The 24,150-nt window shown below is 40.7% G+C and overlaps 1 protein-coding gene and 1 long non-coding RNA gene across 2 annotated transcripts in view; one reads left to right on the plus strand and one right to left on the minus strand.

Moving 5' to 3' along the window:
* LOC132909626 (centrosomal protein of 290 kDa) overlaps window positions 1-24,150 on the plus strand; it is a 170,057-nt gene that overhangs the window by 128,837 nt on the left and 17,070 nt on the right. The window lies entirely within an intron of this gene.
* Window positions 125-2,918, minus strand: LOC132909659 (uncharacterized). Its single transcript, XR_009658583.1, has 3 exons — window positions 2,507-2,918; window positions 2,242-2,421; window positions 125-1,128 (listed from the first exon to the last, which is right to left on the minus strand). It is a non-coding gene; the product is annotated as an uncharacterized LOC132909659 (long non-coding RNA).

The following is a 24,150-nucleotide window of genomic DNA, read 5'->3' on the forward strand; positions in this document are numbered from 1 at the left end:
ATCAAGAGGTAGCACGCAAAGACTTTTCTACGAATACAATTCTTGTTCCGATGAGCTTCGACTGTATCTTATAATAATGAAAACAAATGAAATTTTGAAAATAATTTTATTTTCTTCTCTCCGAACAAATTCATACTTGAAATACGTAACAGTGACCAGAAAAAGTCTTGACTAATTGTATCCATTACAGGATTTACATAAGTAAATAGTACGTTGTATATAAAGCAAAGTGTAACAAGTATTAATCGATCAACTTTATTTTATATATTGTTGCTATTGTTAGAAAGCACACACGCATAAACATAATACGTTATTAATGCGAAAAGCGGGAAGTTGGAAGCTCAAAATTCGATGAAATTAAAATAACCTCGGAATATCTAATTCACAATCAGGCAACGTATTTAATTTAACCGGTAAGCTACGCCCGGTAAACGAACTTAAATTTAATCTCCCTGGTGGAAAACGGGGCAATTTAAATTAAAAAACTCCGTGCATTGTTTTCCGTGCGACTTTCGCTAGTAGTTTTCAACTAAAGCGGAAGGATAAAACGAATCACACGTTCTACGTCGATACGGGACGAACGAAAATTTTCAGGCGTGTGGCAAAATTTCGCCTAACGTTTTAGAGATTTTAGAGTCGATGGAGTTGGTGGCTGTGCCGTGATTTCACACCGCGGAACGCAAGGCAGCGAACGCGACCAAATAATAATTGTAAACATGTTTCGCTCATTACGGCCGCCTGGATTTCACGATCGATATAGACGCGTTTGAACGGAAGCCATTGTAATCGGTATGAAAGCTGCCATAGATTTTCACAAGAGAGAGAGTCGCGCTACGACGTTTCGTCTTCACTGACACGGATAGAGAATCCGGGTGCAGCGGCAATCCTTTTTTTCATTCTCTCTTTTTCCTTCTTTTTCTCCTTCTTCGCGGTTACCCATGCTGATCGAACCATTTTTACATACTTTCCAAAGGTACCTCTTGTTACAGAATGTTCGAATGGTAGGCATACGTCGTTTAGTACGTGGTACTTTTCGCGTTTCTCGTACCTTTGTGTGTGTTTATGGTGCTTCTCGTGTACGTTAATTGATCGATGCACATTGGATATCGTATGTTCTTCAAACGTTCGCTAAAAGTTGAATTAAATCGTTCGAATTAAAACTATCGTCACTGAAAAGATCAACATGGATATTGTATCGATCAATGCGCATGAAATATCATTTACCGGTCAGGTTTCCAATAGAACTGTAAAACTTTCTCGAGTTAAAGTAATTACTATAAAAAAGACTAATAATTTTTTACCGATCAATGAACATCAAATGATATTTACTGTTTAAATTTCCAATAACTGTACAAATTTCTCTAATTAGAATAATTATTAAAAAGTCGAATATATTTAGATCATCTTCTATCTAGCAATACACCTTATACGTATCGTTTACCTAAACTTCCAACAAAAGCCCTAACGGTGTTTCGAAATGGAATAATTAAATCAGGAGAAAAGATAGCGACGCCGATTGTTCCGAAGGTTCCAAACGATCATTCCAAAGAGACGTACAGATACGAAAAAGGAATTTAAAAAAGGGACTCGCACATACTTCCGACGAAAATACAACCTATATAACAGTATCCATTTCTCAGCCGCGCTTGGTCCATTTTTACTTTACACCCAGAAAAATGCCTAGAAAGACTATTTCCCGGCTGTCCTCCCTTTTCCAAATAATCACACGTAATGAGAAACACGTGTCTTGTCCCTAAATTTAGCGTAAGTTCATCGACGGGAACGCGCGAGGCGTAACCGGAAGAAAGAGCAGTCGCGTACCAGCGAAAGAGTTGTCGTTCTACGTGAAACAAAGTGCGCGAGTTGTCGATCGGTCGGAGAAAGGACCGCGTCGATCGGTGTTCTCTGACAAAAGCGGACGTTTCCGGCAAACCGGAACCACGAGGAGACCAGCGTCACCGACCGAGCACGCTATTTAAGAAACGACGTGTGTGGAGGAGGAAGTGCGCCGGAAGTGGAGGAGCGAGGGTCTCCTTCGTTCACAAACGCCGCGTGGCCTTGTGCTATAAACGACTTTTAAAGAAAAAGAAATTGAATGAAGGGAAGGAAGTGTCGGTAAAGGGAATCGTAGGGTGAGAAAGAGTGGAGTTCACCAACGATTTCTTGGGTTTTGTGAAATAGGATTTGGAATTTAGGAATTTAAATAGCCTGAAGGAAGCTTTGACAATGGGAGCTGCTTACAAGCAGATGGCAAGAACTGTGAAATCTCGAAAGAGGTAACTATATGCGTGTTCGACGCTTTAGGTAAAACAACCCCAAAAGGATGCATCTTGCCCTTTCTTGTCGACAAATTAATCGAGAAATTACGCTCTTGGTGTTTCGAGATTCTTACGTTTGAAACGTTTCTGTTGCAATTTCTATCTGTAAAATTGTAGAAATACGAGACAAAAGTAGTACGGTGCGTAAAAATACGCCATACATCCAAATTCTTTCGGGGCTGTTTTACCATCGACCTAAAGCATCTAATGGCACGTTGCACACACAGCCAGTTCATCCGAGATTTCGCAGCTCTTGCTATCTCCGTGTTAGTCAAATATTTTCAGAAACTGGAATCCCCATGTTTAACGTATTTTCTATTTTTGTAATTACCGAGATACGCAAATGCTGCTAGCAAAATTAACGACGGCTTTTATACCGAAACAGCGATATAAAATAATTCTTAGAAACTGGAATCACGACGTTTAACGGGTATTTTTGCTTTTCAAGTTACTGGAATACGCAAGCGCTGTCGCAAATTAACGAGGACTTTTATATTGAAGCAGCGATATAAAGTAATTCTTGAAAACTGAAATCGCCACGTTCGGCGTGTTTTTCTTTTCTTCTTTTTTTCCTTGTTTTCGAAGTTCGCTGAAATATGCAAGTACTGTGCAAATTAACGACGACTTTTATACCGAGACAGCGATATAAAATAATTGCAGATTTTTATTTACGTCTATGATACATCATTTTCATTAATCACAGTCATCCATATAGTACAATACATCGAAGAACGTATTACAAAGGTCGCACACGAGCCTCTCTTCGTACGTGAGCGAAAAATTGATACTTTGCATTTGAAATATAATCGTAGATTTTTTTTTATGAATACTAATTTTCAGTTTTATTGCTGTTAGAAGGCATTAGAAGATCGTGCAAATCGTCAAATTATTCGATCACGATCTCTTCGCTCGGTTTTAATTTCCAAAGCAGCATCGTGATTTATTCGCAGCACACGTCTAACATGTAATACCGCAAATATGTCCATCGTTGCAGCACACGTAGAGAACCAACAGGCTCGAATACGTGCGATACTTGTCGCGCATGTCCGTCTTGCACGTTCCTTCACCTAGGTGCGCAATGTGATCGATACGATTTCGTTGATCCAAGAAAGGATCCGCACAAAGACGTAGCGGTATCTTTCGTTAGTCTTACGTTACTACGATGGCGTGTTCGTTTCGCACATTTTTACGCTAGCAATTTTTCTTCTTAGCTCTGTTACGAATTTTAGCCAACTTTTAATCTCTCGTGCATCAAGATAGGGTAAAATTCCAACGAGAAATGCACATTTTTGGCGCGATTCTCTCATATTTTTCTTAAATCGAAGAAACTTTTTCAACGACAAAGTAATCGAAAGTGAATCGTAAAGACTATAGCAAGAAACTTCGTCTCGTCTGAAGAAATACTACCCTCAGATTTTTGATATCCCAGTATTTTACTATTTGCATTTTTTACATTTTACTATTAGAATTTAATTTCCAACATTCTTCTGTTGTTTTCTATGGCAGAAATTTCGACTTTTGTGTGCCGCTGAAATTTGAATGAAAAATCGCTCGAGCGTCGTCCGCTTTTTTGTCTTACAGCTTCGTCCAACGTATTACAACGTTATTGCGGAAGGTTGGGGATAAAAAAAATGGTGGATGCATGTTGTACGTTCTGTTCTGGCGTAAAAGTCAGCTCTCTTTTATTAGTCTCGCCGTGTAAGTGACTCCTTTCACTGAAATAATCGTACGACACCGAGTACCCTTCTAAAACGGCTTCAAATAACCCTCATCCTTTTAAGTAATTTTTCTGAAAGGGGTTCTAAAACTCGCCTATCTTACTCGTATGCCTAATTCCACTAGTTTTGCCGTAGCATCTCGATCCTGTAAGAACGCGATTCTCGTCGCTTTCCCTCGTTCGAGACTATTTCCCGTAATTTTCATAAAATTTTGCTTCTCGAGCTATAACGATTCGCTCTTAAAACGAACAAGAAGAACACACTTTTGCCTCTCAGCTGCAATTAAACGTGTGAATAATATTTATCTTTACGTAAGAAAGCATCGATCGTTTCTTTTCCAATCGAATTTCTCTCGATGTTAAGAAAGAGATTTATGTAAGAGTGCGATAAAGTAAAAGTTACTTTCGAAAGGGCAGTTCAGAGGTGATGTTGAAAAATTCGCTGACGTTTCGGCTCTGAAACGTTGCTTTCGTGGCATCTATGAAACTCCAAAACATCGACCTAAAATTAAAGTAGATTTTCATGTTCCTTCAAGAAATCCGTACTACGTCTAAGAGCCATTTTTATATACCATATATAATAATGTAAAAAAGAAAAGAAAAATAGATACTTTGTAATTAATTTATAACGAAGCTAGATGTACGTAATCGTATGACCAACGTGATTGCGTAACTGACGTGACTTTAAGTAAACATACGATCTTGACTTTTTCTCATTCTATGCTAAACTGAATCACGGTAATTATACGAGATTACGTACGTCTGAATTCATTATAAAGTAATTATAAAATAAAGATAAAGGCGTAATTATAGAATAAACCGAGAGTTAATCTAACCATAGACTCGACGACAAATATTATTCGGTAGATTCTATAAACGATCTTCACGCTTCAGAAATCTGTCCATCCTAAATATACAAATATTTGTGCAAGTCCCCGATATATCGTGTAACGGATAACGAAATGAAACAATTATTTGCATATTCGTTAAGCGATAATTTACGATTGAAAAAATTAACAAAGTCGATGAACGACTAACTTAAACCAGATTTTTTTTTTTTTTTTATTATTTTATTTTGGTTATTTTACAATTTGTCCTTGTGGACATTTGGTAAAGTGTTATATCTTGTTGGTGAAGAAAAAAAAAATATATAAATAAAAAATAAATATAGCATGTGGGCTTAAACCAGATAGAACGAAATATCAAACGTGACTCGTATCTCAAAGTACTGGATAGCTGATCTAATAGTAAAAAAACTATTAGATCGGAAAACATCTCTGAAATCTTCTGTGATTCCCACGGAACCCTGGAAAGCTATCGGTCCATCGATGTCAGACACGTCCAGCATAGTTGATCGAATCCGAGTGAAAAAGCGAAATAGTATCTACGGATGACAGAAACGTTCGTTGTAGAAACCGACGTCGATCGAGAGGCAACGCTGTTCTATCCGGGTAATGCTAATCGAGCACGCAGAGAGGCCCGGCGTATTATGGTTCGCGCGGAAAAATAATAGGCCGAGCAGGTCACTATGGCGACATTATCCCGTTAGGCTTGAAAGTATATTTTCTACTTGTTGTGGCAATGACTGCGCCGCTGGTTGGTGTGCCGGGCCTCTTTGCAGGCCGCCAGGACAACGTCGAACACCGACATCAGGCCAACATTACCGCTCCGGTACCTGAGCCTTATTCGGTTAAGTCGTCGACTGCCACTTGATGGTCATAGGCAATCCACGTTACGAAATTTTGGAGATCGATCGGAATAAGATAAATCGTCGTAGGTTAAAAAATGTTCGAAAGACCGTGAGTGACATAGATGGGTCGTTCGAGTCAGATTATCAGAAAAATGGTAAAATGGTAAAAAAAATGGTAAAAATGGTAAAAGGTATTTTGTTAAAATTAAACGTTACGATGTAGTTCGTTCTAGTGGAGTTTCTCGAATAAAATATATAAAATTCGTTAAACAGTCGATGCTGATGTTCATATATATGGACATTTTGGTCGATTTATATCAACAATTAAAGACTGCGTGTATTTATGGAAATTCATATTCTTATGAATACAAGCAGAGAAATTTGTAGATAAAATTGTATATCGTACGAGGTAGAAGATAAAATTAAGATGAATTTTTGCATCTATAATTAAATTACATTCTGTCAAATACGTCCGCATACTTTTGAACGATAGCGTGTAAAATATGTAGCTGGTTGCACGCTCGATTCTCGTTCGTATCTATGTTCGAGGTGCATGCATAGAGACGTTAATAAATAATTTTCCCCGGATTCGTTTCGCGTAGTTAACACATTTGTTACTTGAATTCGTTCATACTGAATGCTATAATACACGCACATGCTTATAGTGGCGTGCGCTGTCGATGCAACTACTTTGCGTGGGTGAGCTTTATGGTCAGAGAATGTGTTCGCGAAGATATTAACGAAATATCCTTCTCATTTTTCTCCGAGTATAATTACAACTCTGTCTTGAACTAACTTTCTAACAGTAGCTAACAGTTGCTGCTTTAACGTTATTCTTTTATGCGAAGTCATTTGAACGATTGCTTTTCCTTTAAGCGATAGGAAATTGAACAATAAAAGTAATACGAAAATTGAACTAACGTAATTAAAATAATTCAATTAAAATCTGAATAAATTTTGATCGAGAAAACTGGATTATTCTGAATCGACTGAACTTTTCCAACGTGTTGTCAAAATACTTGAACGATGATCGGTCTGCGTCTATGTATTCTGTAAATTTTGACCTGCGAAACCACGTGAAAAAGAATTCACAGTAAAAGTATATACACAGGGGAATATCTAAGGCATTTTGCTAGCAAGAAAGATTGTTGGAACATAAAAGAAAATGTTAATAATTCAAAAATAAAGCAAAATAGGACACGTGGATGTTATTATCGTTCTGCGTCCATTCTACGACTTAGGTTCACTCGTTACAACAGAGTTTGTATACTTAAAGCTATATTTAAATTACTTCCCAAAAGTCTGTCCCTCGTAAAGTCTTCTAAGACCCGCATGTTTGGCGTCTTCTGTCATAATTCTAAGTACCTACCATAACAATGGATACATCCCATTTACGATGCCTCTTGCTTAAGTTACGTTTAGAAGCTTCATCGACACCTTGATATTAATCGCTAGTAATCACTGTATTAGCAAGAAGTGGCAACATTGAAGGAATTCAGTCCCGATATTGCACGTTCCAAGATACATTCCAATTAGACATTCCATTCTCACAGACGAATACCTATCTGCTGAAGATAGCAAAACAATCCATTGCTGTAAATCCGAATCTGCGAACGTCCATGTACCTAATACCAGACATCCATCTGGCCAATACCCTAATTTCTTTAAATAATTCATCCATCATATTCTATTTTTAACAGACGAACCAACTAAAAATAAGCCCCCTAAATAACCAGATGTCAGTTTGCCAGAAACAGAATCGAAATTCACCATTCAATAATTCAATGTTCTTGCTTTAGGAAACGATCAACTACGTTTGAAGGGAATATTTCTTGCGTAGAGCATCTTGTAATTTTGTTAAATAATCCTGTGGCACAGAAAAAGATCTAAGTTGGATATTTCGTTAGAAACATAAGTTAAAACAATGTCAAAATATACTTCTTTCGATCTTCTCTTATGGCTATGCATTAATAAAAATCGAATGCATCGATTACAAAAATAATTGTACGAATAAAATAAAATTTGCAGGTACCGAGAGATTAAAGTTATCGCAATTACATTGTTCAAAGTTTAACGAATATTTCTTATGTTTATCACTACTTATTATAATTGATTATACTACATTCTGCTGTATACATATACGTTACATATGATTGTAATACGTTAGATACGATTGCAATAAATGTTTCATAATTTCCATGTACATTTTCAGATTGCTTTTAAATTTAAGCAATATAATCACCACGGTCGTGTCTCGTTACAGTGCCAATGAAATTTCAGAACGTGAAAAGTGTTCAAATACTTTCGCGAGCCAGTGTAATTAGCAAAACGATGAGAAGATAAGAGCAGAAAATACACGAGCGAACAAACGATGTTGCCTTTAAGAATCGTTGCGAGCGGACTCAATGCATGGTGTAATTTAAAGTAAAAAAAAGAAAAAAATGGTCCGCGGAGATTATTAACGGGTCGCATAAACGGGTTCTCCGGTCGCTTTCGCGAATGGTCGCGCGACTTCTTCCTCTTCGAGCTTCTTTCCAGCGCGTCCTCCTCTTCCTACATTCCCTCCTTGTCAAGCGTTTCCCCGGAACCCGTGTGCACGGCGTACACGGTCTCCTTTCGAAACGAGCCGAGCGGACGCGCGCGGGTTCGCGCGGTTTTACGGTGTTTACCTCGACTTCTGCTATTCTGAGACGGCCGTTGTGTATGAACAGTACCTACACCGAGCTCTCGGATTTTTCAAACATTCTTCCAGCGTGTCGTGATGCCTTTTATCGTCGGGATTATTTTCAGAACGCGAACCAGACAGTCGCAGGAACAAGCGGGTGCCGACCCGTTTCTTCGCCGGTTATCGAAATGATCGAACTTCTTTCAAACGACACCCCTATCCTACGTTCTTCTCTTCAGAAGAGAATGTTTCCTCCTTTCTCTTTATTGACGTTTAGAAATTCGCAGTGGTTAGTCGACAGTGAATTGCTAGTAGAATTATCAAACTATTAAGAAAAAGAAAGCTGATAGTATTTTATAGATTTCGTAGTATCACTTGTGGGAACTCTTTTTCTAGGTTTATCGTGAATCAATTTGCCCATCGTAAAAGAACATTTCTGTCGTAATTCGTAAATATTTTGTCTTTTATCTCTTCGAACCTATTGCGATTCATTTTGGGAATCGTAAGGAGAGAGTGAACGGACTTCACAGCGTTTATCGTAATTCCCAAATGAAGATTTTCTGTCGTTTATTATTTCGCGAATGCATTGTAAAACGCTTCCCTAAATGAACATTTTTCAAATACTTTTTATAATTTAGATATCATGAAAAGACATTTGTGTGTGTCCATCTAAACATAGAATAACATAATCAAATATTCGCTGCTTTTATCCTACACATCCTAAAAAATCATTTGAAATCCCTTATAAGAAGCTAGAATATCAAGAGTTCGAAACACCTATTTACAATTTTCGGTTGATTTTCTACGCCGTATCACGAATTTCACCAACGGATACCTAAAACAAATTGCATTCCACGGTGTGCACCGAGTTTCCGTATCAATCGGTCGAACGTCGAGCGAGCCACTTTCAAATCGCAATGTCGTGGCTGGAGGGCGTTTAGTCAGCAATGATCAAATGAATCGAATCGGCGTGCATAGAATGATCACCGATTCATAATCGCGAGCACGCGATCCATCCAGAGGATTCCTCCAAACATCATCGTAAAAACAGCCTGTGGCTATTCAACAGACATTCACACGTACGTTCGAAAGGAAAATTTCTCTGCTCCAACATAGTTTTTCGTAAATAGGCAAGTATTTCCTTTAGTGCAAAATAATATTTTTAAACTCGTATTTTTCGTTACCTGGCATACCGTAAATTATCCTGTCTCGGTGACCAAATACCCAAATTAGTGACGACCTTTTTTGGCACGATAAATAGAAAGGAAAAAGGTTTTTCTTCTCTCATGAAGGGAACAATATTGAAAAATTTTCGATGGTAATGGTTGACCATTGTTAGAGAATGGTTTGCAGACCTTTCGTGTCTTCCCAAAGGTAACTGTAGAATATTTCGAAGCAACAAGGCTGTGAAACGGAAAATTCAGGACCGTGAAAAATTTCTTCTCGCAAACAAGTCAATCGTCTTGTCACAATAGACGCTACTGTTGCTCGAAGGCGACGAAAGAACGTTAAATTATTATAGATGATTTTTCAGATAGTTCAAAAGTTTAAGACAGGTGTTCATGGTTAGGAAAAACGATGATGATATTAATATTTTGATAAAGAATTAGATGTAAGAAGGAAACTAAAATCGAATCGTATAACTACATCCTTCTACAAGTCAATTCTTTCATAAACAAACTGCAATCGTTTCAATGAAGCAACGAACATCTCGACCATATATCATTCAAAAAACAAGAACCCAAGAACCTTCCAAGGAAGAAAAAAGTAAACGATGCTGATAAAAGAGATCGAAGAACATCTACTGCTACTACTACTACTGTTACTATCGTGCGATAATTCCCTATGACACCGACTACACGTGTATCCCGCGAATGATCTCCACAGGTGCGGCAAGTGACGTTGTCCAGTTAATCTAAAACTCGTGTCTTCGCCGACCTGGGAATCCGTCTACCGTTTTACGAGAGGCAACGAAGGCGACTGTGTAGTCGCTATAGGGTGTCGTAAGGCTTGGCACGAGATAAAGGCAGACCCTCGACGACTTGTTCAGGCACCGTAGGGTAACTCTCTTTTCCGTTCACGGGAACGGTCGAAACAGGCCCTGACAGCTGGGTCGAGACCAACGAGACACCGTTTCGTTGGAACACGCCAGCCCGAAATTTTACAGCCAAATATTATCTGCCTATGTACCGCTTCATCCCGTGTCCCGTTCCCGTGTACGATCCGCACATCTGGTCATCGCTCCCGCCTCAGCTATTCGTAGTCCAACGTAGTCGCTACTCGCTACTGCTAACCAGCCAATAGTAGAGACCTAGCGATGGCATCGAGTCGCATCTGTTTTTCATTGTTTGTGGAAGTTAATAGTTGGTTGGTAAATAGGAATTTTCGGATACGCTAAATAGACACTTTACAGATGTTAACTCTAGCGTTCTTGGATCTATACAATTTTAGATAGATTAATAATTAAGTAAATGTTATTGAAATATAGACAATTTTTGAAATATATGAGTTTAGTCTAGAATACGATCTTTCTACGTTTTCTGTACTCCACGACTTTTTGGATATTCCGTAAAAGAGAAAATAAATTTCTGATGTTATTAAAATTAGCATACCAGTTGCTCTCGTGTCATTGTTTTCGGTGAAAGCTGGAGAAAAGCGACCTTTTAGAGTTTAACAGGTGTTTTAACTTCCAACAGAGGTTAATGACTCTGGCCTGATAAACCATGGATTACCAGAACGTCATATAAAAATTAAATGACGTAATTTCCCTATAATATTAATTATATTTTACGATTGGTGCGTGTACTCGCGATAAATTCGTATCATTGAAACTGGCTTCGTTTACTTAAACCAGAACTGTTTAAAAATGATAGGAATTTTATAGAAGTTAAATAGCCTCACATATTACGGTAACAGGCCATCATAATCTTCCTGTCGGTGCGTTTCGCCGATCAATAGACGATAATGCATATAAACAAACATACGTACTACACGCGAATATCGATCATTGAATAAGTTAAATGGGCTCATAACGGAGGTCGAAGAACAATATTTGAGTATCCGATTGCTTAGTTTAGTTACTTAATCATACCACGGTGCACGGTCGAAAATCGAATATGGTTGTCTATCCTGCCTGCGGGGCGAATCAATAGCACTTCACGCACCGAGCATCATCGGGCTGACGTAATACACAAATCAATGTTACATACGTTGTTCCGTGGAACGAGCATTGTTTCTCGTTATTCGATCGATGGAATTAACAATCACGTGACATTAAGCGCACAAAATGCAATCCATTAACCATCAAATAGATTTAATCATTCGTTCCTTAATTAAAAGTAAAGTACAATTACCAAATCTTAATTTCTTACATAACATTTATTTATTTATTTATTCGAAAAACCTGTAATATCTAATGAACGAAGAAAAGGGCAAGTACTTAATTACAATAAATTCAAAGTTCTCGGAAGCCAAACTAATTTATTATATTTTTTGTACGTTTCTCGACTTTATTACGTGGATGCGTGATTAGCGTCTGTCTTCTCGTACCAGAGAACTGTGTAATTTCCATAAGTTCGTTTATTAAAGCATATGACGTAAACGACAAAAAAATCCAATGTAACAAAACTTTGTACGATATATACGACTAATTATAAATTCTAATTTAAACAAAATATTAATATCGTTAATGTTTTTTAGTCCTCCTATTGTGGAGTTAATATGGTTTCTAAGTGGCTCAATTGTCAATGAAGATACGATTGTTTAATTACAATTTAGGTTCTAGGGTAAGATACGGATCTGTAAAGGCAATCAATATTCTTATCAAAATTTCCATTATAATTCAGCCATAATCGACTACTATAAAACAATATTGAGAGTACGAACGAACCCTACGATTCAAAGAAAATAGAAATAATCGCAGTCAATTAAAATATCTTTTGCTGCCTATATTAAAACACGTACCAAAGCTACAAACATCAGCTGTAAAAGAATGGTCAACCTTGGCATTCGAGCGAATCAACAAACCTAACAAAGGAAAGGTCAGAGGGCAGCGGATTAAAGTCTACAAAGCATATTATAAAACTTCCGAAAGTAAGTGGTTGGAAGGTATTCTGGAAAGAGGACTGATAATACAAAATGATTAACCGAGTAAAATCTTTAATATTGGCTACGTTCGAATTGATAATGATAATAAAATAAATTGAAATTCCTTGATCTTTCAACTATTTGGCTGAAAAATGTATTCGTCGTCATAAACACGTGTTATACGTAAATGCATTCTTTCAAAAAGCTCATTAATTAATCCTCTGATCGCAACTAATCGTTATATCGCGCATGTTAATACATTTATGGAAAATTTAAAGACGCAAAAGCGTAGAGAATGGACGCAACATACAAAATACGCAAAATAAAATATTTGCCGAGTAAAATGAAACTTCATTTAGATCTATCTACGTTCATAAAAGCGTGATATTGCATAAACATCCTCGCAACAATCCAATCCATGGTTCCTCAAACATTGAATAAAAATCTCTCGTACTCGTCGCGTTACCACGCATTCCTAATCGACGATCGATAACCAAAAAAAAAAATGGAGAGAAAAAGGAAAAAACGAAATAGACTTCGTCAAGCGAAAGCATTGATGGCGTCAGCTGAACTCGTCTCGCATGGATCCGACCTCGTCGTCAGAGCGACAGCGTCGACGATACCGGCGACGCTCCTCCGTCGTCGCGTCTACGCTCAAGATATCGAACGTCACTCGACTCCCCGGCCATTTCGAAGAAATATGGGGCAAGGCCGGCACCTTGGTCCAAGAAGGGCGCATGTCGACTCGGCAAACTCTATTATCCGACTATACATAGTTAACCCCTGACTATGCGCATCGGCGTGCCCGCGTGTGCGCACGTATACATGCTCGTGATTCCTGTAGACACGGATTCCACGGCTGATTGTGAGGTACGAAACGTAGGAAGGATGAAGGAAGATCGCGGTAGAACGATATGGAAGAGGAGAAGCGTAGCGGGGAGGGGGAGGGGGAAAGGTTGATGCTACTCGAGCGAGTGAACCGGTGAACGAGCAGTACGCTGAAGAAAGGACGAAAAGAAGACGGAAACGGATACAGGCTATAGCGAGAAAGAGAACGGACAGGGGCCATTGGAGGGGGGGGGAGGTGTGTATACACAGTTACATAGTTCTTTCGATACATGCGCACGCACGCGCTTCGAATGTGCACCTACATCGGCCTGTTACACATCGGACTCACGAGCCGTATTGAATATTAAACCAATAAACAGGAGAGGAGGAGCGGTTACAGATGGTCGAGGACACTTGGCAACGCCGCCAATAGACGGAGCCGGAGCCAGTTCAAGCCTCGTTCACAGTGGCGCTGCGTGGCGCGAAGGGGAAGAAGGAAGCTGCGCCGACAGCGCCGCCACACGCTCTCCAAGCGCACGCCAGATGAGGAGTGGTTTTTAAGAAAGAGAGGGTAAAGGATTGCCGGGAGAAGGGTGAGGGTGGACACCCGCGCGGAGGGGTGCAGGAACTGGAAGCGGATAAACGAAGGGGCCGACACGAGTGTCGAGAGTAAGTACTACGTGCGCCTCGGCTCGTATACATGCTCGTTTCTTCTAGCGGGTGTACGCGTTGCGGACGGAGCCGTCGCAGCTCCATTCGAGAGAAGAGGGAAATCGATGATGTTTTTTAGACCCGTGCCACGTATTGTTGCGTCTTTTTTCTTCTCTTCCTTTCCCCTACGTTCGAGCGACATATGGAGGCTGAGCGCAGAGCTAGAGACGAGACGAGTGGAAGGGGAGAAGCGTTGCAAGCGCCACCGTGGCGTCCAATGCGATTCGGAAATAAAAGAAAGTTAAGGTTGATGAAGTTCTTGGGGAAGTTTACGGTATGGACAAGTCGAATTAGGGAAATGGTACATTTATATTTAGGGACATAGTTGAAACAGTATGATTTATAGAAATTTTTATTGATCTTTTCGTTGGTACAATTGCTACCTATCCTTGATAAGTTTTTGGTGAAAGATAAATATAATGCTATTAAAATATTAAAATTATATGTGTTCTTTTAGAAAATTTAATGTATCTGATCGTTGTTTCCATCGTTTAAGATCAAAAGATTAGAAAGCAATAAAAAGAAACGTGAAAATGTCGCATCCCACATCCCTTATTTCAAAGAACGAGACAAAGAGTGCTGCGACCTAACGGCGAATAGCCGAAGTTCTGAACTGCGTGCAATGTCTGGCGCGAGAAAACACGTTTCGAAAGGCCGGAAGGACGCGCACGTTCAACCCTACTATAATCTTCACGCTAACTTATCGTAAGAACCAGTCGTTAAAGCACGCTGCCTTTCCCTCGGCTCGAACAAATAATTTTCCTACGACTTCGCTGTTCTCATCGAGGCTATACCTCGATTCAAAGTACACCAGCGTGCATCCAAGTAAGTATGTATGATCGTGTGTATTTCACGAACAATGCATACTTCCGATACATCGTCTCCAATTGCATAACGATAAATCGCGCAATAGCTAGTCCCCACCTACAGCTCCTACATTTCCAAACCATCTCGTCGTTTAATTACGAAAGAAGCAGAAAGTAAAGGCCAGACTTCTCAACGAAATGCGAACGTTCATTTCTTCGATCACAAAAAGAAAAAAAAAAACGGTTTCTAGGATAAAAGAATTCCCAAAAGCTCCCCGCCCTTCTGGCCAACTACTTCAAAGACACCCATCAACTTAGCTGTTTATAGGTGTGTACCATCTATACTGTGCTTTACTATATACTATCGCTCGTGTGTATACATACAGACGTTCTTAAGCGCGTATACGCCAGCAGCGACGGCAGGTAACCGCCTTAAGGAGTTTGTTTAATTCCTCGTCCTTGCAAGCCACCCTGTATTGCACACAAGCGAGCTACGGATCCGCAGTCGAGAGAGGAGAGCCGCCAAGAACTGTCGCTCGAGAGTGGAGAGCAAAGTGGGGCCAAGAATGAAGAAGGACGGCAAACCGAGCCGAAGCAGATGACAGGAAAAAGAGAGCGTCCCGATGGTGGAAAAGAGAAGACTAGCAAAGGAAAGAAAGAGTCATCGAGAAATCGAGCGAACGGTGAACAAAGACGGAAGAACAAGGGGGCGAAAAGTAGACACCGGGCAGAGGTAAAGACGAGCAAGAAAAGGGAAAGAAGGAAAGAGAAACAGAAGACGGGCAGAGTGGTGGGGATGCGTTCGCGCGCTCATCGGCTGGCGTGGTAGGGATACATCGAGCGTAAGGGTGAGCTACGGCGGAAGGTGGAAGGGAGTGGACGTAAGAAGTGGTAGGTGACGACTCGCACACACAGCTCAAGAGGAGAAGAGGTTAAAGAGGGGAATCAGGCGCGACGTCGACGAGAAGGTCACGCACCGTAGTCGCCACACTATTTAAATAATGTATTATTTCTATCTGGCCGGCTATGTATATCTTGCGCGCGGCTGAGCCGAAGAAAGGGAGAAAGAAAAAGACAGAAAAGCGTGGGACGCCGCAGGAAGGTGGTTGGGGGCAGGGTGAGAGGATGCGTCTGCGAGATCCACAGACTCGAATTCCATTGCCCTTCCTCGCGCGGGCCACAAAGCAACCGGGGGAAAGTGAGAGATGAAATGAGCAGAAGCACGTAGAAAAGGACGTTACTTGATCGAAATAACAATGAACCATCGACGGTCTTGTTATTGAGCAAATTATGTTAACTGATCCCCGGATCCGTGCGCCAAGCCAGAGATTTCTTTTTTATCGAACCAATTTCTCTCGGAATTTTCGCACCTCATCCTTCTACGTCGTTAAAATAATATCACGACCTCGATCGCCGTGAGAAAACCATCGCCGATAATCGATATCAATAAAATATAAAAACATCGTAAAGAAAGTCGAAAGATATCTCTTTTCTATCAGTGATTCCGGTCGCAAGACCCGGGAGACGAAGCTTCGTTCTCGTAAACCATAAAACGCTCTTATTGACGGCTTTATTCGTATACTCGCAGTTCCCGTTGCATATGTTCGTCATTAGCTCATCAACGTCGGGCCATGAGTCAGTCTCACAGCCGATGCCCAACGAAAGGATTCTTTCTCCGTGATTCCGTTCTCCTTCCTCCTCCCCTCCGTCCTACCCGTCTACCCGTCGCGTCGCGTCGTGTCGTTCACTTAGAAATCACTGTTGGAGCGTGCATGCGGAATACCCGATTTGTGAACGCGCACGCGTCCCTGTGCGTGTGCACGCGTTCACTCGCTCATTCGCTCTCGCGCGCGAACACTAGTGTGCGTTCACAAATGCATACGCGCCGCTTCTCTAACATAAATGACCGTTGCTGGCCTGTTGCTACCAGCAGTTTGTTGGCCAGCGGCTAGCTCGCACTCCGGCGCAAAAGACTTTGTTCTGACAAGCAGCCAGCCACTTCGTGTACCACGGAGTGAACGTTTTCATCCACGTTCAGTAATGGCGCGCGCGCGCGCGCTCTCGATGCAAGCCTGATGTAAGAGTGTATTGGTAGAAAATGCATACTTCCATGTAGGAACTACCGTCCGACTGATGCAAGGATAGGTTAGGATCACGATAGGCCGCGGAGACCTCGCTGGCGAACAGCTACCGTGGAAATAACGCGCGCTTGTGTAATTGCCGCGTAACTTTCTACACGAGGCCGGACAATCTTTGGCCCGTGCCGTGGCTTGTTTGTACACCGGTTAGGTTAGGTACGTTGGTCATGCGGATAATGGTTTCGAGTCTCTCTTAGGGTTGATAATGGGGAAAATATTATTACTGTAATTGAAGAAGTAGAACTTAGGCAGAGATTTGTTTCACTTACAAACATATCAGCTGTTCAGAAGTCACATAGATCGATTTCATAGATTAAGAAGGACATAAAAATGATGCTGTAACAATATATTATTATTATTATTATTATTATTATTATTATTATTATTATTATTACTATTACTATTATTATTGTAATTATTATTATTTTGTAAAGATAATCGATCAAGAATAACATGCATGGTTTTCAGAAACAGAAATGGAAAAAGGAAAGTTCCCATAGAATTTTAATTTATAGGTCATACAAGAATTGTATGTTCACAATATTGGACGGGAAAAAAGATAAAACGGGAGATTTTGAAGGAAGTGGAAAAAATAGATAAATAATAATATGAATAGGAAGATAAATATTTATATACATATGTAAATTGTGAAGCATTGGAATGGGCATGTAAATATATACATGTTTGTACCTATGCGCACACACTATTGCTACTGCATAAATAGTGTATCTTCATTTTAAAAGAGATTCAAAACTTTTAGACATTATTGGAAGATTGATGAAAGTAAATGAAACCAGTACATGTTTCACATGATCTTGATGACCAAAGTGAACACTTGTCAAAGAAAAACATGAATAGAAACACATATAATACGTCTATAAAAAGTTTTTATATGTGTTCGAATACGTTCATGAGCCACGCTGTACATTCCTTCAAAACGCTATCTAGGATGCTTTAAATCGACGACAAAATCTACACGAATACCATTCGATATATCAAGTTTACTCCTAATTTTACATTCAGTCACGGTATAGTTTCCAAGCATCGGCATCACGATTCCGGTATAATCTACACGATCGCCGGACTCTTTTTTTCGTTGCGGCGTTCAAAGTTCACCTAAATAGTCAGCGACACGCTGCGCCCCGTTCCGGCTCGCAATCAATCCATCTCGACAAGGTCATGATTGGTCGTCACGAACGTCGCGGATATCGTGCGCGGTTCGCACGAACGACACTCGCGATAGGAGAGAAAGTCAACGCTCTAAATGTCCGAGAGTGAAAGATCGACCGTGAGAGTCGCGATCGCGTTTTGCTCGGCTCTCAGATCGAAGGACAAAGACAGACATAGAGGGAGAAAGAAAGAAACGGCTCCGGGTTCGTAAGTAAACGTTCCAAACAAAATGGAAGTACTTTACGGTCCACTACTCTTTTTTTTCCTTTGCCCCCTCCCCCTCTCAAACGAGGAGGGGGGTTTATTGGCCTCGTGCAATTAAATCGTTCAATGCTCTACGTCCAACTCTTCCAACGCTAGCAACAACATTGAAAGCAAACTACGCATGTACATATATACCAGAAGCGATCTTTGTTCGATCCAACCGATACTCTCTCGTCTATTTTCAATGATCCCATACTCTGATTCCAGCTCGAGCAAAACGGCGTACACGCATTCTCTAAAAACTTTCACGAGCCGTTCTCGAGCACATGCGGATCTCCTGTCTCCTTCGTTTCCTCGATCTGGAAACATCGAGGAGCGTCAGACAGGTCTAAACACTCAGCCAATGAAGCAAGGCTGGACATCGAGCCACAACGCGTAGGTCTACGATTGTCTCCGTGCGTTATCTAGATAATTGATCTCGCCATCTGTAAGCAGCGTTGTTAACATTGATTGTGGAGGGTGATCAATACCCAGTAGCAGCGTACGGCTATCACTCGTGGCATAAGGGCTCTATTTCTCCTCTCCCCCTCTGCGTGAGAGAGGAGAGACGTTGGTCCGACGTGGAGCGACAAGGACACAAGAACATGGTGGAAGGAAGAAGGAACTCGAGTCTGTAGGGGGGTTAAGTAGAAAGAGAGAAAGAAAGAGACGGAACGGCGAGCAACATAGTGGGAAGAAAAGAGCAGAGTGGAGACGATGGCAAAGCCGTGAAACGGGGAAGGGAGAAAGCACGAGAGAAAGAGAAAGAGAGGAGCGCACGCCACGCCATGCCGCGCCACGCGACACGTGAGCCGCCGCTAACAGTGGACAATGAAATTACTTCGGCGTGTATCGCACGGTATTGATCCGTTCCCTCTTTGTCGCTCCCCCTTTGCGGCTATCTCTTGCTCTCCGTCCAAGGAACCAAGCCTTCGTAAGTAAAGCTTTGCGAACATTGCTTCTTCCACTGGCGTCCGAGTCTCGGAGCTCTTCCCGATGCCTTTTTTGCTTCGTTATTTTGCTCCAGTTGCCCATGCGTTGGATAGAGAAAAAGAGGAATCGATAAAGCTTTAAAATGTCGGATGGGTTAAAGAGAAGTTGGATGTTGTTTTCAAGCAGATTGGTTTAAGAAAGATTTGGAAGTGTTGGGTTATTGGGAAGTTGGATTATCGAGTGGCTTAGTTTGTTGACTTCGACGACACTCGAGAGTCTTTCTGAGCATTCGAAATGGAGCCGCGTGCGCGCCAAATGCCACGCACCGCCGGCTCACGCTGCAGGGACGTGGATAGAAGTCGTGCCGCCCTGTGCAATATTTTGGTGCGTTGTGAAATTGTTTATCGAAATGAAGTTTTAGTCGATTTTTTAATTTTTCTTTTTTCTGGATAATTCATTACTCTGTAAAAGAATGCCTAGAATTCTTGAAGGAAGGAACACTATTTATGGAGAGTTAAAGCTTTTCAATGTGGAAGCGTCCATCGTACGTGTGAAGTGCTGTGTTCAATCGAATTTCTTTGCAGTGACGTGTCCCCCGATTAGTATTCTTATTCATAAATTATAAATCGTCTGCAGAAAACTAAGATGAATTCATAAATAATTCAATATCATAGAATCTTGCAAATGAAAAATAATATTGAATAATCCAAACCAGTTGTTAATAAAACATTCTATAATCTTAACAATTCATCGATTTGCTATAAATTTAATATCGAACTTTCATATGACTTCATTTAATTTCTTTTTGTTAAATATCTCTCAGGATCTTTCATGATAAAAGTCAGTAACTGATTGTCCACAAATATTTCTTTACTCGAGCAATGAAAATATTTCGTGCTTTTTAAAATCGATTAGAAAACAAAAGAGCTATATCGTACGTGATATATGCTCATGTGTCGTGAACTTTGTTCGGAGTTCGTATACTCGAGAACTGATGGGCGAATAAAAGGAAGTTCATTTATGACAAACCTGTTGTCGTTGCGTTCATCGATCACTCTCGTTGCACGACACGCGACACTTACGGAATTCCCCGGTTGGATTTATTGCCGCAAGGGTTTGAATTCTTCTTTGCCGTTGCCGAATAAATTTCTACGGTAAACGTTCTGTTGGAATCGCAACGACGCGGCGCCTGGAATATTAGTCAAAATCGATCAAATTTGCGACTATAGTTCCCATCGACCATTTTCAAGGACTTTGCTTTAACAAAAGCCACTTGCCCTTTTTCCTTTAACGATCAAATATCGAGTAAAGGATTATGGAAGTTAAAAGTAACAAATTTTACAGAACGGAAAGTGTAATGAGTATCGATTTATCGAGTAAGTATACAAATAAAATTTGCACTTTAATTAATTAAAAAAAAAGGAATTTGTACAGAATATACGAAATTTAATTTGCAATGATCGCCACCAAAAATACAAAAAGTCGAGTGCGAAATCTACATTAGCTAAAAATTTCCTGGTAATAAAATTATTCAAATAATCGATTAAATGCGCAATCTTGCGCGGTATAGCAAACCATGCAATGCAGCATCGGCACGCCGATTAAAAATTCCGTAATCCAGAAATTACGATGTTGATGCAAGAATTGATTATTCCGGCGCGCAGAAATTAGTAGAATCGGGCCGAAGCCTTGTCTCCGTCGTTGTTCATAATTTGTCGCGCACAAATTGTGTCGCGAGAGAGGACGATTTAAAATGTATGAGCCTTGGCGACCGAGGGGCCCAGAATCCGTGCCGTTTATACACCGCGTGACGAGAAAGCGCCGCCACGACCCAACCAACACGCATCTTTCACGAATAATTAGATATTGATATCTACTTAACACGTTGCCCTGTAACACTTTGTTCTGCATCCCTGAATCAATTTAAGGATATAATAGCATCTTGACTAGCATACTTCGATTTGTCGTCAAGACCTCTCATTAATATTACCGTTCTAAGAATTCTCAACCCTACAAGAAAAACTTGATAAATACGTCATTACTAATTTTTTATATTTAGTGTTATTTTATGACTGGAAAGTTGTATTTTAATACGATATAGTTGGAAATAGAAAAAAATCTGTTAGGCTTAAAGATAAAGCTTAAAAATAACTTACAGATTGACAAAGATTGGTAAAAAAGGCAAAATACAACAATTAAGATTGTGGGGAAGTGAAAAAATATGCTTCGCCTCAAAATCGTAAAGAAATGAATTATAAACAAGTTATCAATAAAATCAATCCAGTTTATAAAAATATATATTGCACCAATCACAGGAACAGTTACGTTAAATCAATCACGCACATTGAATTAATAAAAAAAAAAGAAGAGAAAAATCACAGCTCAAAACCACCGATCAAACACTGAAGTTCATAGTAATTCTGAAACTATAGAATACACAATAAAACTACTAAAGCGATGGTGGATACATCGAGGAATGAAAAAACTCGTCGACTTTTGAAACGATTTCAAGCTAACAACTAACTAATCAAACCTCATACTTCAGCCGACCACTCTTCAAATTTTCATCCGAATCCTCGGTACCACACAGACCATTCCCGGAATCGCTCCAGCAGGGTAGGAAACGTTTGATCGTGGCGGCCACCTGCCACGGCCTCGGGAACGCTACACCTACCCAACGTCATACATGTTTCCAATTTAATTCGCATCGTCTGATGCAAAACGACAAAGAAGGAAGCAACGGCAGCGGCAGGAAAGAACGGAGAGGAAGAAGAAGAAGAAGAAGAAGAAGATCCGTGGATACCCTTCGGGGATCTCGCAGGCCACGTTACTCGTTACGCCAGAGGGCTCCGACCGAGAGGGCCGCGCAACCGCGTCGATAGCCGCGGATCTTTCGCAAATCTCGTCCGTAGCATCTCGTATCAGGTGCACGCGAACAATTGGCTACGGCCACGAGAAAACTAGTGAAATTCTGGTACTGACATTTGTAAATAGTAAAACCTACTAAAAAGAAATCTTTCCCGAAATCTAAAAAAAGGTAATCCTCGAAAAGTTAATGAGTAATTATTCTTAGAGAAACTTTATAATTAATATCTTAGAAAAATAATTTTCTACATTTAAATATCACAGAATTGTAAATTCCCGGAATTCCACAAAATTTGAATAGGTGTTTTTATCTCATTCATACAGAGACTAGTCGATCGATATGGATTATAATGCTAATTACAATGAAAATCGTGAATGGTCGATATTTTCCGATCCATCGACCCGCCATTGCTCGACATAGGCGTTTTCGGCAGAGGCAGGTGGCAGGTAGTGGTCTGTCGAAAAGGGTCGGAAGAAGAAGAGCGAGTCGGTAGGACTGTCGACCGATTATCGAGAACGCGGCCGGGCTACGCCACTGAAAACGACCAAGACCAAAACGGAGGAGCCACGGTGGTTCCCTTGGCGGACTCTTGAGTAGTCTTGAGAGAGACCTGCCGTGGCCCGCCGTAAGGCACGCCATTCGGCAAAAGGTTGCGCGTGCGGGAGAAACTGTAGGCACGACGGAGAAAAAAGGAGTCGATGATACGGACGAGAGACGGAGAAAGAGGGATAAGGATGGAAGAGGAGTTAAGGGGGAGAGGGAGCCTCGCGGAGGACAAGGAACAGAGGCGCGGAGAGAGAAAAAGAAAAGGAGCCTGGACGGTTGAAAGAAAAGGCAAACAAGCCGGGATAAAGCCCGTTGAACGGTGATGAGTTTCGTGGAAAGAGCCGACAGTGTTCAAAGAGGGAAAGAGAGGTTACCAGAGAGGGGCAAGAAGAAGGGACGGAGCTTAATCCCGAAGCCGAAGACCTTACCGAAGAGTAGAGTCTCACACTCTCTTTGCCTCCTTTTGGACCTACAACCTTCCCAGAGAGCGTTTCTTGGGAATCCCCTAGAATTCGACAGAGAAAAAGGCACGAAACTTGACTTTGTTTCTAAATCGACCGACCGACCGACCCGTGTTCAGGTGGTGGACCTGAACTGTGTTACTGTTTAAGTTAGGCCTTCGATCAGCCTGTTCGAGACTGTCACAACACCTTCAGGTAAAACATGGTCGTTTTTATGCTTAGGCGTTTTGTAACCGAACGGACTGTCGTCGGCACAAGCGGCGATGTTGGTTAATTAGAAGCGCTGAAGTGGGGATAGAGGAAGTTGGAAAGCAATGACTCGAACTGGGAAGAGTACGTTGACATGAGGCGCGGTATTTTCGTTAAACGAAAAAAATTCGCCGAGAAAGTATTGCCGTGAGAGGACTCTCGTCCCTCCGCTTCTTCCTCTGGCTTGGCCAACCGTTTAATACCGGCTTGCGTACGAACGTGTGGTAGTTTCCACGCACTCGACGGTGTTATCGCTGGCGTCGCTCGAGATAATGACGCCGTCTATCGCCAACCGCTGGACGAGACAAATAAGAGCGCTCGCTTCACGCGTCACATGAAATTATCCATTGGAATAATCGTGAGAATAATTGCTCGAATAACCTGTGATATTTTGAACAGACTTTAACGTTACCTGCTCTTCTCATATGATTAATTGAAATTGCTATGTCTGCACTTTTTTTATTTAATCGTAAATTACATTTAACCCTTCTTAGGCTGTGGCATATTGTAGCTTTTATATACATTTTCTGATTTGTTTTAAACTTTAGCAATGCAATGAAACTACGAAATGTTTCATATAACACACATAATACATATATTTGTAAAAGCGTCTACAAGCGCTTCGATACTTTCATAAACCATTCCACGTTTCATTCGTTTCGTTTTTCAAATGTTTCATTCGTTACGGTAAGAGTTTGTCAAAAGACATATCCATTGCATTAG

The sequence above is a fragment of the Bombus pascuorum genome, chromosome 8 (assembly GCF_905332965.1).
Source record: "Bombus pascuorum chromosome 8, iyBomPasc1.1, whole genome shotgun sequence".
In the NCBI taxonomy this organism is placed as follows: Eukaryota; Metazoa; Arthropoda; class Insecta; order Hymenoptera; family Apidae; genus Bombus; species Bombus pascuorum.